Source organism: Gossypium hirsutum, chromosome A13 (assembly GCF_007990345.1).
Source record: "Gossypium hirsutum isolate 1008001.06 chromosome A13, Gossypium_hirsutum_v2.1, whole genome shotgun sequence".
Taxonomy (NCBI): Eukaryota; Viridiplantae; Streptophyta; class Magnoliopsida; order Malvales; family Malvaceae; genus Gossypium; species Gossypium hirsutum.
In genome coordinates, this window is record NC_053436.1 from 84,094,334 (window position 1) to 84,108,940 (window position 14,607).

The window sequence follows — 14,607 nt, forward strand, 5'->3', positions numbered from 1 at the left end:
CCAACATTTTTCAACCCATATCATGGCCAACCACTAGCTCAAATTTTGGGTAATTTGACATGCAAACCCATCATTTTCATAACATGCATTAATAGACCATTTTAAATTAGCCTATCATATTTTCACCATGTCTCATATCGATCCCTATTTAATAATTTCTCATGCAATTGGCAGAATTGGAGAATGAAACTTCCACATACTCATGTACACACATAATAAGCATAGAATATGGAAATTAATTATTTTTATGACTCGGTTTTGTGGTCCCGAAACCACTCCCCGACTAGGGTCAATTTTGGGCTGTTACAATTTCACAATGTCACAGTTAAAGAAAAAAGTTAATCTCCGCTAATCTACTTATTAAGGTATGATGTCTAAACTATGTATTGCTGGAATTTCTTCCGAATTTATTTTTGTTAGTGAATAGAATAATTCAGGATTAGTGATGACAGGATTAGATAGAGAAATGATATTTGAATCGTAAAGATGTCTGAGTGTAACAGTTGTAATTGAATAGATTATGATGATCTCTCCTGGGTATTTTATATATTCATTTATCCTCAAAGATATATGTGATTGTCTATTTTCTGATGCAATTCTTATCGTATGAGAATGTTAGCTGATTATAATGTTAGATGAAAGCACTGTTGGTCTAGTTGGTTGATGATCAGTATATCTTATCTCTCTCTTTGGGGTTCTATTCTATTATGTTTGGGATAAAAGTTGATGGTGAAAATTTAAGTGAGGCTATTCTTCTGTTTCTACTGGATGTTTTTTTGTTTTATATGTATATTTGGAAAATATATCATCTCTATACAATTGATTCCAGAGCGTGTAAGCATTGTTTTTCTTCTAGTTTTCTCTGAGGAATCATCAAGATCTTTATTAATTTCATATGAGTTATGTTCTCGGACTTCCAGTATGGTATCGTATCTTGGATTTCTTATCATCCTTATTTTGTAAATTATCAATCATGGCTCTTTTTTAAAGTGTGATCTTTTGGCTTGTGATAACTATGTCTATAATTGGTGTATTTCTGATTTGATCATAGGAACGTGGTGATTCTGGTATTTGGATTTCTCTAATTTTTATGAAAATAATTAACATCGACAAATGTATAGATAGTGGAAGCTCAAGCTCAAATTGTATGATGGTTTTCTTTTCATAGGTAAGTTTGATTAAGGTCAATGAGTTCAATCAAGATATTTTGCTTTCTTGAACTAATGCAGTTGTAAAGATCTTTGATTAGCATGTTAAGGGAATTATAAAAGATTGTATGTTTGAGTTGTTTAACAGCATGAAGAAAGGAGTATTTTGATAAGTTATTTTTTGATAGTTGAGAAGAACTCAGTTGTTTTTATCTGAACAAGCCGGTCAGTTGAAAGGTAATTTGAGCTATATGCATTTAAGTTTATCCTCAGGTAAGAAAATAAAATCTTGTACATTTATGGGTGAATAAAAGGACAGTTTGAAGGAAGAGTTCATATTTTGGAAAGTATGATACAGAGGTATACCTATTAGATTTGTTGTAATTGAATGATGTTTTTATGAGTTAAAGTTGATCCGATTGATAAAGTTATCACTTCTGTGAAAGTTTGAATGGTCTATTGAATGTTAGTAAAGTTGAAAACAATTGATGGTGTTATTAACCAAAGCACTGGTCCTGGGTTCTGTTTGAATTGAGTAAAGAATTCGTGATTTTTCAGTAATGCACTATCGAAAGGATTGGAATGTGTTTTAATACAAGAATGTGAAATGACAGTTTATGCTTTCTGATGATTAAAATCTCATTAAAAGAATTGTCTGATGGGTGATTTAGAGTCGCCACTATTATGTTTATGTTGAGAGTTGATGGCATCGTTTTTTCGAAAAAAAATGTCATATGCTTCTTGATTACAAGAGTTTAAAGTATCTAATGCTACAAAAAAAATTTCAAAATTTAGACAATGTTGATGGCTTGAACTATTGACAAATTTTGAATAGTTAACGATTAATCTTTTGGGAAAGCAAGTATAGTTACAAATGCTTGAAAGGAAAGCCTTTGTTCATTTTTTGAGTGTTGGTTTCATGATTAATCTTATTTGATAGAAGTCTGAATTTAGCTAAATTAAAAAGCTAAAGCAATGTTTTCTTTGCTAGATTGAGAACCTCAGAAATGTAATAGTGAGTGGTAAGCTAAACGAGTAGAGTGTGAGACGACTATTGATTTTGATTTCTATTATTATTACTCTGAGATAGAATTTGTGAAATGAATTATCCAGAGCTTATGCAAAAAATGTTGTACGAAACCCAGTAGTAGCTCGTTTGTTCATTCAGGGAGTAATAAATATACAGTTACTTGAAGAAATGTCCTTATGATCGGGAATATAATCTGAGTATGCAATTGCATCTTGGCAATGTAATTCATCTTCAGATTGACGATAAGCCTGAGAGAGTAATTCAGATCTTTGACGATATGCTCAAACACTGTGTTTCAGAGTTCAAAGGTGATTGGAAAGAGATATACGAGGTGGAATTGATTTTTGATTCTAAGGAAAAAGGTGAAAGTGATTCATGAAAGTTGAAAGCAAGTTCAGACTGACATAAGTAGTATACAGATTTGAAATTTTAAGTTATTAAATTCCAGATCGATGACAGAGTGCTTCCGGGAGTACTGCCCTCGAAGAGGGCTCTTCGATGGGGTAGAGGAATTGCGAGAACATTACCCTAATCTCTTGTCTGGTAACATTCTCGGGGACGAAAATCCTTAGGAGGGAGAGTTGTAATACCCAGATTTTGGGTCCAGTCAAAACAGTGGTTTCGGGACCACAAATCCGACGTAAAAAAATTATTTTTATTATATTTTTTATGCTCTACAATTTTATGGAATGATTTCGTGAAATTTTTGTTCGAAAATTTTGACGTTTGGGCACTTAATTTAGCCAAAAGGACTAAATTGTAAAATGTGCAAAAGTTGAGTTCTACATGCTAAAGGTGTGTAATTGCTATGAAATTTGAAATTGGAGGTCCTTAAATGGCAATTAGACCATTGGTTAAGTTGTTGGAAAAAAATAGACATGGTTAGGTATGTTTCTAAAGTTTTCCATTAAGGGCCTTTTAGTAATTTGGTAATTAAATGAATTAAAAAGCCAAATTAAAAGCCAATTTTTGCTCATCTTCTACCCCATGGCCAAATGTACCAAGAAGAAACCATGGCTAGGGTTTTTCAAGCATCCAAGCTCGATTGTAAGTCTGTTCTAGCCCCATTGTTAATGATTTTTATGTTTTTGAAATCCTCGTAACATGATCTATCTATTTCTACCACTAATTTAAGAAATAGTCATGGTCTAAAAATTTACACATGATGGATATTTGGTATTTTGATGTCTAATGGTAGGAGATGTATGTTTGGTGTATGATAAATGACTTTTACTAAATGATTTTCGATGAAAATGCCTAAAAGGACCTATTTGTAAAAGTTGTGAAATGGGTGTTAAAAAATGAATAAAAGTAAGCTGTGTGCTGCTATAAGCATGTATAAAGTTCGGCTAGGCATGGGTGTTAAAGAAATTGAGTACATTTCATTTTATGAGCCTAGGGACTAAATTGTAAAAATGTCAAACTTTAGGGGCAAAAATGTAATTTTACCCATAATGTGATTTTGGGCTGATTTGAGTAGTATATTGATTATATAAGTTAAATATGATATTATAGATCAAGAAAAACGAGGTTCAAAATTAGAACGAGAGAAAAATAAATATTTGACGGTTAGGTCCTTTTCGCCATTTTTATGTCAAGGTAAGTTCGTATGTTTAATAAGCATTAAAATATATATGTATAAATGCTTAATTGATATAATTATGGTAAATTCTATATTATTGAAACGAAATGTGAATGCTATTGAGTACGATACTATGGAAATAACCGACAAAGATTTGATACAGTGAAAGTCCCGGTTGAACCGTAAGAATAGATAGGATACAAATGTCATGACATTAGGGCTACTGAGAATACGTGTAAGACCATATCTGGGATATGGCATCAATATGATACTTCGTGTAAGACCATAGCTGGGCTATTGGCATCGATACAAGATTACATGTAAGACTATATCTGTGATGTGGCATTGGTATGGTACTGTGTGTACGAGATTCCCGAGTATCCTTTAGTATTCCAAATGGTTCAACGGGTAATTTAACGGGCATGTCAAATAAGAGAAAGAGCATGTAGCATGTAAGTATTATGAATTTTTACAGGTATGTACATAAAGTTTATAATCATTGACTTCATGATATTGTAAGTTCATGGTTCCCAAGTGAATGTTTTTGTGAAAGCCTTGTGATTAGTGATCTATACTTGTGATGTACGAAATACATGGTAAATTTGGATGGCGACCTTGTAATTGGTTTTCGGGCCAAATTGAGTTATGATCTAGCATGTTCGTTTCACACAAGTTGTAACATCCTGATTTTCAGATTTATTCGCGGTTTTCAATATTTTGTAAAGATTTTAAAATTTTGTATTCGGATGTGAAATTAATATTTTGAGTAGGTAAATGGGCTTATAGAAGGCCCATGTGTTGGCTAAAACCACGTTGAATTTTTGAATTTTTGGACTTAGGAGTTAGGGGTTCTGGCTAGATGGCCCTTGTATAGAGTTATGGGCAAATTGCATCACAAAAAGAGCCTTCGTAAAGTGGCCAAGGTGACGCCACTAGGCTCCTAAAAAGGTGGCGTGTGGAGCTTTGAGGGAGGCATGGGATCGATTCCCTGTGTTGACAAATAGATGCATTTATTTTTAAGTGCAGGAAGGGTAGTGTTGGAGTCCAGGTGGATTCTGCTAAAGGAGAGTTTGGATCAGTCCAAACGCTTGGATTAAGGAGTGATAAGGGGAGAGATTTAAGGGATTAGGAGAGAGGTTAGGAGTTGGCCGAATTTTGGGAATTGAAGGGGGAAAAATCGGCAGAGGGTTATGAGGTTAGTATTTCGGCACCTAGGGTATTGAGTGGTGCCATTCTCTTCTGCTTAGACATCACAAGGTTTTCTTTTCTCTCTTCTTCCTCTCTAGTCGAAATTACCACCTCCCCTATTCTTCTTTTTCTATTTTTCTTCTTCAAAACCATTCATCAATTCTGCTGTTCATCAATACTTTTGCCGAATCCATAAAAGCCGAAAGCTTGAACACATATTACAGGTACCGATTTCTTCAAAGCCAAACCCTTTAACATTGTGTTTCCATTAATCAACGATTATTCTTTCTAAACTCTAGAGACCTGTCGACAATTCTACATCCAGGTTATAGTTTCATATTGTCCTCTCCTTCATCACCCAAAAGCCGAAAAACCATAGATTTGGGGGCTTATAGCCGAAACTTCAAAACTTTGGGAGTCGAGTTCTACCATCGTTTGATAGATAAATCTACACCAGATTGCGTGGAGATCAAAAAGGAGTAAGGGGTAAGTGTTCATCATCTCAGATTTGGTCCTATTTTACAAAGTTAGGAAAAGCCGAAGTCCCTAAAATCTAGGGAGGCTGTCGATTTGGGCATGTGGCTCTAAGGATTTTTAACTGACGTTTTCTGTCAATGATTAGTGTCTTCTTAAGTGCTGGATTGAAGGCGTGGGTTGTTGGAGCAATCGGATTCAGAGCTAGCTATCAATTTTGGCAAAAAGGTAAGGTTTCAAAGGCTTTTAGGGACATGGTTCGATCATAGATAAGTAAGTTTTGGGGTTTAGTGATTATGGTTTGTAAATAAGAACTGTACTAATCGATTGTAGGACATCGGAAGAGATCTCAGTAGCAGTCGTCGCGAATCAGGTGTGTACCGGACACCCTTTCTTAGTTCAATTCGGCAAAAGCCGAAATGCCGAAATTCTGGCATTTCATGGGCTTGTGAGTATGCGAATGCTCTCAAGACATAGAGTAAATGTTAGATCTCGCACCGCAAGGTGGTAAGTAAGTTTGTGTGACGTCTTAGCGTACTTCGAAAAAAGAGGGCCTCGATGGGCCAAAACTGGGCCCAATGGGCTTACGGACCAATATGGGTAAGAGATGGGCAAATTAGCCTGTTAGTTAGATGGTGGAACCAAATTGCATAAAACTGCTAAAAATTACTGAAGTAGCTTGTGTAGTTGCGTAAGTACGAAATTACCCCTAAAGAGCATAATTACCAAAATACCCCTAGGGTTTAAATTGGCTAAACTGCATGATTGATTAAATCTTGTATTGTACATGATATGCTTTATTAATATCTGTTGCATGGGATTGGGGCATTGATGGAGGAAGTATTGAAAGTGGTTCATCCACGTACTGAAGGCTTTGCCTCAACTTACTGATATTTGAGCAGCGTTGCTGCAACTGTGGAGTGTAGGGCTGGGTGGGTTGAGATATTCCCCACATGGAGTTTAGGGCTGGTACGGGGCAGTGTAGCGGTTGGTGGGTTGAGTAGTCTCCCCAGATGGGTTGCATGCATTACTACTATTGTTACCTATGTTACTGAACTGGGCCTATGGGCCACACTGTTATGTAAAAAGGGGCTAAGGCCTTGCTACTGTATTCTGAAAATGGCTTCGGTCCACTGTGTACTGTGATCTGAATAGGGCTTAGGCCCAATAGGCTCGAGCTGATTTGGGCTTTGGATGGGTTTCTGTATACACTGAGTTTTCCCAAACTCACCCCTTTCTCTTCCATCCTTGCAGGTGAGCCCTAGTTGGTGGACTTGGAGCTGGACGGGATTCGGAGTGGCCACACGTTTTCTGCAAATTCGTTTTCTTCTGGTGAACTAGATTTTCCATATTTTCGTTTATGGTTTTGGGTTTTTTTTTGTAATAAGGCCGCTAATTATTTTTATGGTTTGGGTTGTTTCTTTATTATTTAATTCTATTATGATAAAACTGATCTATGATAACTAACGAAATAGATTAGCTCTAGGACGCGTTTTCAAAAACATTAAGTGATTTCAAAATAACACGAATACGAGTAAGACTTCCGCTAAGCAAACGTTTTCAGCCTTAATTGTAACACCCCGAACCCGAGACCAACACCGGAGTCGGACACGAGATGTTAACAAACTTTGAAAAATTTTTCCAGACACTGCCCAGTCTGAGTACTAGTCGCTTCAAAAATCATATCTTGAGTTTCACAACTCGAAAATAAGTTTTGTGATTTTTCCCTGAAACTAGACTCATGTCCCCACCTATGTATTTTTTTCTAGAATTTTTGGTCTGGCCAATTAGTACAGTTTATTAGTCAAAATCTCCCATGTTGCAGGGGTCGACTACACTGACCTTTTCCTATTACGACTTGGATATCTCTCTTCACAGAGCTTCAATACTGATACCGTTTGTTTCTATGGAAACTAGACTCAGAGAGGAATCCATACATATATGGTATGACCCATAATTATCTCTGGTCAATTTATAGTAAATTTCCAAAGTCGGAACAGGGAATCCAGAAACTGTTCTTGCCCTGTTCCACAAGAACCTGAATATCTCTTACTCTACTGTTCATATGATTGTTTCGTTACTTTCATATGAAAGTAGATTCATCAAGGTTCGATTAAATAATTTATTCACTATTTAATTCCACTCCTACGAATTCTTGTGATTTTTCCAATCCACACCACTGCTGCTGTCAGCCTCTGTTTTCAAAGTAAACCTTACCTATTTTCGGGGTTTCATGGACCAACTAGGGCCTTGTCATACATATGCCCACATATGATCATACTTAGCCATTCCAATGGCTGATCATTTGCTCAACACTTCCATTCCAACTATAGTTACATCATGAAACCATCTATACATTCATAAACACGAATGGTCTAATGCCATACTCCACTTCTACAAGCCATTTTCGCATGGCTGTACACTTATACATTTCATAAAGTACTCGAAAAACAACAATGGGAAGTCCTATACATGCCATATCAAAATTCAACCAAAATAGTACCCAAAAGAGCCTTTGATAGTGTGGGCGACTTCGACTTCAAGATCCCGAGTCCGATAGCTGGAGAACCAAAAATCTATAAAACGGAGGAGCAGTATAACGAGTAAGCAATTTATGCTTAGTAAGTTTTGAGCAAGGAATTCCAGCATAAACAAAGAATAACACACATTTAGCTAAACGGAATATTTCACAATACGCAATTTACCGATATCAAACTTGCTTCACAACATTAACAACCCTTATGTACATACACAATAGACTAACTTAGCCGAAGGCCGGTAGCTCGTTTATCAACTGAGCGAACATTTATTTGTAAGGGCTCGATTAAATTCAACACATACGTAACATATCCCCATATTGGGATGTTTTTCGAGTATTCGCTGGAATTTTACAGCAAGCTCATTCATTACCAAATCACGTACCTTCGGGATTTAACCGGATATAGCTCCTCGTTCAAATGCCTTCGGGACATAGCCCGGTTTTAGTAACTCACACAATGCCTTCGGGACATAACCCGGATTTAATAACTCGCACGAATGCCTTCGGGACTTAACCCGGATTTAGTATCTCGGACAAAGGCCTTCGGGGCTTAACCCAGAATTTGTATCTCGCACAAATGCCTTCGGATCTTAGTCCGGATATATTCACTTAGCACAAAGCCTTTGGGACTTAGCCCGGACAGCATTCAATTAATCATGCACATCTAACAATAATTCATGGCACATTCATATTTCATTTTCATTTGCGAAACTCAAACACAAGGCACATATCGTCCTTGCACATTCGGCTCAATAGCCACACATAGAGCATGATTTAATCACATCGTAATTTAAGCTCTCTTACTCAAGAACTTACCTCGGGTGTTGTCGAACGATTCCGCTAGCTATTCAACCACTTTTTCCTTCCCTTTATCGGATTTATTTCCCCTTTGCTCTTGAGCTTAATTAAACAAATAAATTGATTTCATCATTTAGGCATCAAAAAGATGAACACAAGGCACTTAGCCCATATTTATACATTAGACATTAAAGTCTCATACATGCAAAAATCATGCATCAACACAACATATTAGCTAATTTCTTTCCCCTTGGCCGAATATGCATGTCTATTTTTGGGGTCGATTTCAACACTTAATACACACATATACACACTAGTAAAGCATCCTCCCCCTTTTCATCAATTTAACACATGCATTGCTCATTAACATGCAAAGTCACATTCGGCCTTAGCACACATCTTGCTAGCCGATTCTTCTCCATTTAGCAACCAATGCACATATGTGCTCACACAAAAATGCTAAAAAGGAGGTTCAAGAATCATCAAGCCATCATCACATGTATCATTAACAAGCTTCATATTTTGCATGCAATGGCATTAACACAACCTCCACCTAGGCCGAATCTTAACTCATCCTCATGCCTCATCACCACAACATCAAACACCAACCAAGAATGATGCATCCATGGTCAAGTGCCATTTCCATCACATAGCAAGATTTAGACCATGGGCTAGGTAGAACTGAAGCTAACAACTAAAACATGCATGCATCTCATGGAACATCATCAAACATACCTTAGCCTAGCTACATGCATGGCCGAATCTCTTCACCTTTCTTCTTCTTTCCTCCATAAAATTTTTGGCCAAGGATGAACCAAAGGATGAGAAAATTTTTCTTTGTTTTTTCTTTCTAATTTAGGCTAAATGAAGGTGAGAAAAGGATGAACAAAGATCTTCTCCTCTCTTTTCTTTAGCTCACGGCAATGGGGGGGGAAAAGAATCAACTACACACTTTTTTTTTTGTGTAATCATCATACTCCTTTTCATTATTTAATTTCCATGCCTATTATTTTATTTTTTCCACCCATGATGCACCAACAAAACATGTCTATGACATGTCTTGGCCATCAAACTTGGTCTACCATGCTTGTCATGGCCGGCCACTACTAGTAGGGGGGAATTTGACATGCAAGTCCCCCCTTTGTCCACATGCACTAATAGGTCCTCACACATTGACCTATCACATTTTAGAATTTTCTCACATAAGTCCTATTGACTAAATTCACATGAAATCAACCAAATTGAAGCTTGAAATTTTCACACATTCATAATTACATATTCTAGACAATAAGTATCACATTCAAACATTTCGGTGACTCGGTTTAGCGGTCCCGAAACTACTTCCCGACTAGGGTCAACTTTGGGATGTCACAACTCTCCCCCACTTAAGAAATTTTCGTCCCCGAAAATCTTACCGGTAAATAGGTTTGGGTATCGTTCTTTCATCGAGCTCTCGGTCTCCCAAGTAGCTTCCTCGATCCCGTGTTTGAGCCATAACACCTTTACTAGCGGAACTCTTTTGTTTCGCAACTCCTTCACTTCACGAGCTAGGATACGCATCGGTTCTTCTTCATAGCTCATGTCGACTTGAATTTCAACCTCTGATGGGCTAATTATATGCGATGGATCAGATCGATAGCGTCGAAGCATCGAAACATGAAAGACGTCATGAATCTTTTCAAGCTCCGGGGGCAAAATCAATCTATACGCAACCGGACCAACTCGTTCGGAGATTTCGTACGGCCCAATGAATCTTGGGCTTAACTTGCCCTTACGGCCAAACCTGAGTATCTTTTTCCAAGGTGAAACCTTAAGGAACACTTTGTCTCCCACCTGATACTCGAGGTCTTTTCGTTTCAAATCTGCGTACGACTTCTGACGATCCGTGGCTACCTTCAGACTTTCACGGATTACCTTTACTTTCTGTTCAGCATCTTTAATCAAATCAACTCCGAAAATTTTACCTTCACCGAGCTCGGTCCAAAACAATGGTGTACGGCATTTACGACCGTACAAAGCCTCGTAAGGTGCCATCTTAATACTTGATTGAAAACTATTGTTGTAAGCGAATTCAATCAAAGGTAAATACCGTTCCCATGAACTACTGAACTCGAGGATGCAACATCTCAACATATCCTCAAGTATCTGAATTATCCGCTCGGATTGACCATCGGTTTGGGGGTGAAAAGCAGTGCTAAAATGCAGCTTGGTACCCAGAGCTTCTTGCAATTTCTTACAAAATCGTGAGGTGAATCTCGGATCTCTATCCGACACGATAGAAACAGGTACCCCGTGTAATCTCACAATTTGAGAAACGTACAATTCAGCTAGCAACACATTGTCTGGTAGAACAGACAAACGCACATTCATCGCTCGTAAAGCAAACAATGACTTCCGGCTTAAGGCGTCCGCAACCACATTAGCCTTTCCCGGGTGGAAATCAATGACAAGCTCGTAATCTTTCAACAACTCAAGCCAACGTCTTTGTCGCAGATTTAAGTCTCTTTGAGTCATCAAATTTTTGAGACTTTTGTGATCCGAAAATACATGGCACTTCTCACCAAACAGATAATGTCGCCATATTTTTAAAGCAAACACGATGGCAGCTAGTTCGAGATCATGGGTCGGATAATTCCTCTCGTGTGGCTTCAATTGTCTCGACGCATAGGCCACGACTCGACCTTCTTGCATCAATACGCAACCCAACCCAAGTAGGGATGCGTCACTATAAATGACAAACTCTTTGCCTGATTCGGGTTGCACTAAAATTGGAGCTTCAGTCAAATAAGTTTTTAGTTGATCAAAACTTTTCTGACATTTCTCCGTCCATTCGAACTTAACATCCTTTTGAAGTAGCTTCGTCATTGGTGTGGCTATCATCGAGAAACCTTTGACAAATCGTCGGTAATAACCGGCGAGCCCCAAAAAGCTCCGATCTCAAATCTATTTTTGAGAACACTGAGGCTCCCTACAGTTGGTCGAACAAATCATCGATGCGCGGCAACGGATATTTGTTCTTTATCGTCACTTTATTCAGCTGACGATAGTCAATGCACAACCTCATGGTTCCGTCCTTCTTTTTCACGAACAATACTGGTGCACCCCAAGGTGAGAAACTTGGTCGAGCGAAACCTCTATCCGTCAGTTCTTGCAACTGAGCTTTCAACTCCTTTAACTCGGTTGGTGCCATACGATACGGAGCTATCGAAATCGGCGTAGTCCCAGGTACAAGCTCAATACCAAACTCTACCTCCCGAACAGGTGGTAAACCCGGTAATCCTTCAAGAAAAACATCCGGGTATTCACAAACCACCGGCACAGATTCGGGTTTCTTGTCTAATTCTTTGTCATCCAGTACATACGCAAGGTATGCTTCGCACCCTTTTCTTACATATTTCTGTGCCAACATTGCTGATATTACAGCTGGCATCCCCTCCAAGTCCGCAGACTCAATTCGGACTACTTCGTTATTTGCGCACCTCAAATCAATAGTCTTGCTCTTGCAATTCACAATCGCATCATGCGCGGTCAACCAATCCAAACCAAGGATAACATCAAATTCATCAAACGGCAAAAGCATCAAGTCCGCCGGAAAACAGGAACCTCGAATTTCCAGGGGACATTTCTTACACACTTTGTCGACAAGCACGTAATGACCCAAGGGATTTGACACCCGAATTACGAACTCAGTAGACTCAATAGGTAAAGTCTTACTGGATGCTAAGGTTTCACATATGTAAGAATGAGTAGAACCGGGGTCAATCAAAGCAATTACATTAGTATCAAAGAGAGTTAATGTACCGGTAATAACATCAGGCGAAGAAGCATCCTCGCGGGCACGTATAGCATAAGCTCTAGCAGGCGCACGAGCTTCGGATCTGGTTATATCACCTCTAGATCCTCTCTGACCACCACTAGCATTGCCCGTATTTCCAGATGGTCTACCTCGAGCAGTGGTAGCACCCGGTTTCCCACTCTGATTTTCATTCTGTTCAAACAACCTCGGGCAATCTTTAATGAAGTGGTCAACTGATCCGCACTTGTAACAAGAGCGGTCAGGGAATCTATAACTCCCCGAATGCCATTTACCGCAATATCGACACTTCATTCTATCTCGACGTTCATTCCCAACACTGGCGACCGAAGTGCCTCGTGTACCCACAGGGGGTCGATCAGGATCTCGTCTAAAAAGGCCCGAAGTGCCTCTAAACTGGCCCGCATCATCTCGAAATCTCTTCGATGTCTGTTGAAGAGACCTTCCCGAGGATCTTTTACGAAACTCTCCAGTTCCCTCATCAACTCTTTGCTTTTCTTTTCTAAGCTCTTCGGCTTTACAAGCTCGTTCAACAAGTACCACGAACTCTCGTATTTCAAGAACGCCAACGAACATTTTTATATCTTCATTCAGCCCATCCTCGAAGCGTTTACACATAATAGCTTCGGACGAAACACATTCCCGAGCGTATTTGCTAAGTCTAACAAATTTTCGCTCGTAATCAGTAACCGACATGGAGCCTTGCTTAAGCTCAAGAAATTCCTTCCGTTTTTGATCAACAAATCTCTGACTGATATACTTTTTCCGAAACTCAGTTTGGAAAAACTCCCAAGTTACTTGCTCTCGGGGCACAACAGAAGTCAGAGTACTCCACCAATAGTAGGCAGAATCACGTAGCAAGGAGATAGCACACTTTAGGCATTCATCGGGTGTACAAGATAGCTCATCGAGTACCCGGATAGTGTTGTCCAGCCAAAATTCAGCTTGCTCGGCATCATCGCTATCCATAGCCTTAAATTCAGTAGCCCCATGTTTTCGGATTCTGTCAACTGGGGGCTTATTTGACCTTATTTGGTCCGTTACCGGTGGTATTGTAGGTGCGGGGGTAGTATTTGCCGGGAATGGAGGTTGTGGAACAGCCATATTAGTTCGAATGTATTGGTTGAACCAATCATTCATCACGCTATAGAATGCTTGTCTAGCTTCATCATTCGGATTACTAGCACTAGGTTGAGAGTTTGCCGGCACTGTCCCTTGTACGGGAGCAGGCGCTACACTCTCAAGATCATCAGCTACCTCTCGGTCACGATCGGGATCCATTACTATAAACACATTTACAATTGTCAGAAGTCACCACACTATCAAGTAATCACATAAAATGGCATGTATAGCTAGACCCAACACATTACGGTAGTCCTAGAATCGACTAAACCGTAGCTCTAATACCAATTTAATGTAACACCCCGAACCCGAGACCGACACCGGAGTCGGACACGAGATGTTAACAAACTTTGAAAAATTTTTCCAGACACTGCCCAGTCTGAGTACTAGTCGCTTCAAAAATCATATCTTGAGTTTCACAACTCGAAAATAAGTTTTGTGATTTTTCCCTGAAACTAGACTCATGTCTCCACCTATGTATTTTTTTCTAGAATTTTTGGTCTGGCCAATTAGTACAGTTTATTAGTCAAAATCTCCCATGTTACAGGGGTCGACTACACTGACCTTTTCCTATTACGACTTGGATATCTCTCTGCACAGAGCTTCAATACTGATGCCGTTTGTTTCTATGGAAACTAGACTCAGAGAGGAATCCATACATATATGGTATGACCCCTAATTATCTCTGGTCAATTTATAGTGAATTTCCAAAGTCGGAACAGGGAATCCAGAAACTGTTCTGGCCCTGTTCCACAAGAACCTGAATATCTCTTACTCTACTGTTCATATGATTGTTTCATTACTTTCATATGAAAGTAGATTCATCAAGGTTCGATTACATAATTTATTCACTATTTAATTCCACTCCTACGAATTCTTGTGATTTTTCCAATCCACACCACTGCTGCTGTC